The 6,000-nt window shown below is 36.4% G+C and overlaps 1 long non-coding RNA gene across 1 annotated transcript in view; it reads left to right on the forward strand.

Moving 5' to 3' along the window:
* LOC147356979 (uncharacterized) overlaps window positions 1-5,122 on the forward strand; it is a 383,508-nt gene extending 378,386 nt beyond the window's left edge. The window contains exon 4 of the long non-coding RNA XR_015143697.1: window positions 4,936-5,122. This is a non-coding gene — a long non-coding RNA (uncharacterized LOC147356979). The remainder of the gene's footprint in view (window positions 1-4,935) is intronic.
* The last annotated feature ends 878 nt before the right edge of the window (window positions 5,123-6,000 follow it).

The following is a 6,000-nucleotide window of genomic DNA, read 5'->3' on the forward strand; positions in this document are numbered from 1 at the left end:
TGCAAAGTGTCTTCAGTTTTGTCTGACTGTTTGCAACCCCGAGGACTGTAGCTTTCCAGGCTCCTCTGTCCATGGTATTCTCCAGGCAAGAATACTGGAGTGGGTTGCATTGATCTCCAGGGGATCTTCCTGACCCAAGATTGAGCCTGTGACTTTTATATCTCCTGCATTGGCAAGTGGGTTCTTTACCACTGGTGCCATCTGGGAAGCCCATGGTCCTTATAGGCTTATAATTCCTAAATTCTTTGTTATTAGTTAAATGAAAACAATAAAGAAGCATAACCCAAGAATGAGGTATCTAAAGGAATATTAAAGGCTCTTAATTTAGCTCCTACATTTTAAACTTTCATGTAGAAGAATTGTGTGAATTGTTTTCATTTGAAATTTTTTTGTTTTGTTTTTTGTCCTTTAAGAAAATATGCAGTCACTCAATATACTACTTGTCAAAACCTGCCAAAATAATTCTTGTATGTTGTTTTACAGACAGACAGTTTTTCAATTTTAAATCAAAGAAAGACTGTTGTTGAGGACTAAATGTAGAAAAGTATTGGTTGTGTTTTGGTTTTGTTTTTGCAAGAAGAGGAAAACTAAAGTACATAGAGCATTTGTTCATTAAAAGTGTCTAAAACTTAAATAGAAAAAAAAAAAAAAAGAATGACTTCCGTTCTCCTGGTCAGACTCCAAATTGGGTAATTGCATTTTGCTTTCTTACAGTTCCTTGCCAGCTTCTAGCACAGCTGTCATCCTCTTCTATTTCTATGCTAAACTACAGTGCAGTGTTTTATGCATAGTGGGAAGCAGCAAATTGTTTTACCCTCCAGAGAGAGGTGAGGCTCTGAAAAGGGATGGATTCTTTACTTCCCTTCTCTGATTCCAGGAATGTTATATAAATATTTTGAAAAAAAAAGGAAGTAAAAAATACTGTTGTATATGTAATATTTTCCTGTTGTTATCAGGCTCTGCCTCCAGGCACTAGCTCTAATAAAAGGATATACTATAAAACAAAACATAAGGTTAAATACAGCTTCAACCAAATGATCAAATACATATGTATAGAATACATAAAACTCTATGGAGGCATATAATTGAATGAGCTTAAAGTGTTCATATAAATGTTTCTTAGATGAGGTTTTAAGTAAATTTTTTAGTATATAGAGGCTTTTTAACTGTGAGAATTGTGAGATCCTATAATGCATAGATGTGATTTTTTTTTTGTTTAGAGAAGAGTGGATTAAAAACCCTTAGTCATCATCAATCTGCCTATTTACTTATAAATAACTTTATTCCATAAACTTACTAAAGCTGAGGATGTGCATACCCATACCTCATAGGAAACGTATACAGGTATGCACCAAAAAATATGTGCAGCTAATGATCATAGCAATAGAAAAGTTAACTATTATTACATGCAACAGAAATAAAGTTATGCAGATTACATAACTCCATTGATATAAATTTCAAAAAGAAATACTACTACTTTAAGGTGTTACAAGAATATGATGATGACTGGACCAGGATTGTGGGATTTTTCTGGGCTATTATTAATATCCTGTAGTGCATCTGGCTTTGGTTACATGGCTGTGGTTCACCAGCAATATACCTATACTTTGCAGTGCTTTCTAATGCATACTTTATTAAAGAATATGATAATTTAAAAATTTGTTGATATTTTCAACAATTCCAGTTTATCCATCTGCTAAAAATTTCCCATCTATATTTCATGTAGTGCTAGTATTGATAATTACTAATGCTAGTATTGATAACTGTGGCTTGGATTCCATGATTTTCTTTGGAGATGATCAAATATTTTCATTTTTGACTCAACAGCACTGGGCATAGTATCTAACAAAAGAAAGTGCTCAATATTCGTTTTTTAAAGAAGAAACAGATAAATAAATAAATTACTTTGCTGACAGAAGTCTGTGTAGTCAAAGCTATGGTTTCTGCAGTAGTCATGTATGGATGTGAGTGTTGGACCATAAAGAAGGCTGAGCGCCGAAGAATTGATGATTTTGAACTGTGGTGTTAGAGAAGACTTGAGAGTCCCTTGGGCTGCAAGGAGATCAAACTATTCAACCCTAAAGGAAATCTGTCCTGAATACTCATCGGAAGGACTGATGCTGAAGCTGAAGCTCCAATACTTTGGGCACCTGATGCAAAGAACTGCCTCATTGGAAAAGACCCTGATGCTGGGAAAGATTGAAGGTGGGAGGAGGAGGAGACAACAGAGGACAAGATGGTTGTATGACACCATAGACTCAATGGACATGAGTTCCAGAGAGCTCTGGGAGATGGTGAAAGACAGGGAAGCCTTGTGTGCTTCAGTCCATGGGGTTGCAAAGAGTTGGACAAGACTGAGCAACTGAACAAGGGTAGAATCCAGACTGAGAGTTTAGAATCAGAAAATTAAAAGTGAATTTTGTTGTTCTACAGACTGGTGTCAAGTAAGCAATGAGAGAAAATAATAAAATGAAGGCATCAAAGGAAAAGAGAAAGAACATGAAAAAGCAATCAGGAAATCTAATAAAACCGGAATCTGTAACCACTTAGTTTAGTGATAGACATTATAACATACTTCTATGGACCTTACAGATATCTCTAAAATAAACACACTGGAGAGATGGAAATGATTAAATTAATGGAGGGCTTTTGGGTTTTGTGTCTATTTTTAACTGCACTCCTTCAAATAAGGACATATACAAGAAATGTTTTGATATGATGGTTTTACTGCACACTGCTTTACTTTTCTGTTTAGAAGGGATTTTATTGGATGGTATCTAGAAATGTCTCTTTTAAGCCCTTGTTCAAGATCAAAGAGATATTTATGGAAAAACTGAGAATGCATTTTCCCAGTGAATTCCTCCCCCAGGTTAATTATCCATTCCACCATGTCCACATTTCTCCTTCAAAAAATCTTTGCATTATTTTAGTGGTTGATGTAATCATTGACATGAATTGAAATAGTGTATTTGTGTATTTAACAACTGTGTCTGTCTGCCTCACTGAACTTCAAGTTCCTGGACAGCAGTCATAGATTCACTCCTGTATCTCCTGTTTTGGGGATAGTTTTGGGGACATAGAACACGTTTATAAAAATGGGTTAGCACAGTGATATTTTGTGTTAAACCCAAAAGTTACAGTGGACAAATTCTACACAACTTCAATTATCTTATAATTCTGATACATAAAGAGAGTTTGCTATATTTATTTACATTGTTGAAAAAGTGAGTTTTCTATTGTTAACAGGATATCAACAACATAGTCATTTTGGGAAAATGTTTCAGGTGCTATTCAGATGTTGATGTTATTAGCATTCTAACCCAATCAAGTCGCTATATAGAAATATAAATAAATAGCTAATTGTAAATGTGTCAATCAGAAAACCTTAGCAACCTTCAGTCTGTCAATAATAGTGTTGTTACATCATTCTATAAATACACTAAAGCCAAAGATATGCATACTCTTAACTCAACAGTCCTACTCTTAGCTATATTAAGCATAAATGTGTATATCTGTGCATCAAAATATGTACCAGGATGCTGAGGGCAAAGGATTTGTAAACAGTTGTATGAGATAGGAAACCACATTCTCATTTCAGTCTAGGTCACCATGGCTCCATCCAACACTGTACTATATTTGTTATTCCCATGTTATTTACTGACTGTAACATATATTTGTACAGTAATCCAGGTCACTATTTTTTTTATTATTATATGTAGTGTCATTTTATTAAATGATGATCGCACATGGGCTCTGAAGTTAAACTTCTGGGGTTTGACTCTCACCCAATTATAGTTCTCCCTGACTGTGTAAATTTAACTTTCATGTCTTCCTTCACCTTCATCTTGCAAAATGAGGAAGAAAGCTAACAAAAACCTAGGACAACTGTGAGGTTTGAATGAAAAAATAGTTGTGTGGCACTTAAACAGTGCTACTCATAGTAAATGTTCAATATGATCTATATGATTGTGACTATTAGGAATTGTATTGGCATATACAATATCACTGTCTATTTGAAACTAAGATGTATAGAAAATTAAAAAGGTAGTGAAAAAGCCTGGATTACATAGAGGAAGAACTCTAAATGTGAGTTTCTACTCTGACACCCATGGTGTGTGAGTCATTAAATTTAATTAACCCCTTACAGCCTCAATAATCCCATGTTTAAATGAGATTCAGTTCAGTTCAGTTGCTCATCATGTCCGATTCTTTGCAACCCCATGAATTGCAGCATGCCAGGCCTCCATATCCATCACCAACTCCCGGAGTTCACCCAAACTCATGTCCATTGAGTCAGTGATGCCATCCAGCCATCTCATCCTCTGTTGTCCCCTTCTCTTCCTGCCCTCAATCTTTCCCAGCATCAGGGTCTTTTCAAGTGAGTCAGCTCCAATACCACAGTTCAAAAGAATCAATTCTTTGCCATTCAGCTTTCTTTATGGCCCATCCATACATGGCTACTGGAAAAACCATAGCCTTAACTAGATGGGCCTTTGTTGGCAAAATAATGTCTCTGCTTTTGAATATGCTGTCTAGGTTGGTCATAACTTTCCTTCCAAGGAATAAATGTCTTTTGATCTCATGGCTGCAATCACCATCTGCAGTGATTTTGGAGCCCCCAAAATTAAAGTCAGCCACTGTTTCCCCATCTATTTGCCATGAATTGATGGGACTGGATGCCATGATCTTAGTATTCTGAATGTTGAGCTTTAATGAGATTAATAATTTCAATTCCATAGGGATCTTATGAGAATCTCTTTCTTCTTTTAAATGCACTTGTTTCATAAATGCAAGGATTTCTTTTTTAAACTTTATTATTTATTTTTTACTGTGCTGGGTCTTTCTTGCTGCATTGGGCTTTTCTCTAGTTGTGCAGAACGGGTACTCTAGTCACATTGCGTGGACTTCTCATTGCAGTGGTTTCTCTTGTTGCAGGGCATGGGCTTTAAGCTCATGGGCTTCAGCAGTTGCAGCTCCCAGGCTCCAGAGCACAGGCTCAGTAGTTGCAACACATGGGCTTAGTTGCTCCACGGCATGTGGGACCTTCTCAGACCAGGAATTGAACCCATGTGTCCTGCATTGGCAGACAGATTCCTTACCACTGAGCCACCAGAGAAGACCCGTGGATTTCTTAACATCAATGATATGACTGTGCTTGACATATAAAATATATTTAAAATGGAAGAATCCCTTCTGGTAAAAACACACTGTGGGACATGAACAAATGTAATGCTGTGTTAATCTCCTTTGTCTCCCTTTGATATTATCCTTTATGGAAATTAAGTTTTCCTGATTAAATAAATACATTCTGCTTTACTATGAGTTAATAATATAGACTCCTAGACCCAAGGAGATTATGCACAGAATGAATAAACTCACTGACAATAGGAAAAAGAAAAAAAAGAGGCCAGGGTTAGTATGAGCAACAACGAGATGACTGCTAACAGTCCTGAGAGCAACAGAAAAAGACAGCTGCCTGACAGTGTTTCCTCCTGCTTGGGCTTGACGTTTGGAAAGTACTGAACCAAAAGAACTGTTTCAGCTCCCCACCACCTAGTCTGGACCGAATGGTTTTCATACCTTGTTTGTGTTTTTACCTTTCATTTTGCCTCAAGAACAGGGCGTGGTGTGTGGTGTCTAGCCAGACCATGTCTCCACAGTTTGCACACCCTTGAAAGCCCTTCTATTACTTTGCCTGACAGTAGAGTTGCCTATCAGTGCTTTTCTTTCAGTTGACATCACACAGAAGTTATTTGTCAATCCTCTATTTTCTATGAGGTTTTGAAAATCTTGAGGAGATAGACCCAGAAAAATCACAGAATTGTCTTTCACAAGGAAGAGTTGTGAATTTAATTTTGCCAAATGGGTCATTGACATATTGTTCCCATTGACAGAATGAACAGAACCAGAAATAACTTTATATATGCAGAAGTAAAGGTTATTTTGCTGAGAATTCCAGAGTTATAAAAATTAAGGTAAAAACAGATGAGAAATATAACA

Source organism: Bos grunniens, chromosome 16 (genome assembly GCF_055505025.1).
Source record: "Bos grunniens cultivar Pamir isolate PY7600 chromosome 16, Bosgru_T2T1.0, whole genome shotgun sequence".
In the NCBI taxonomy this organism is placed as follows: domain Eukaryota; kingdom Metazoa; phylum Chordata; class Mammalia; order Artiodactyla; family Bovidae; genus Bos; species Bos grunniens.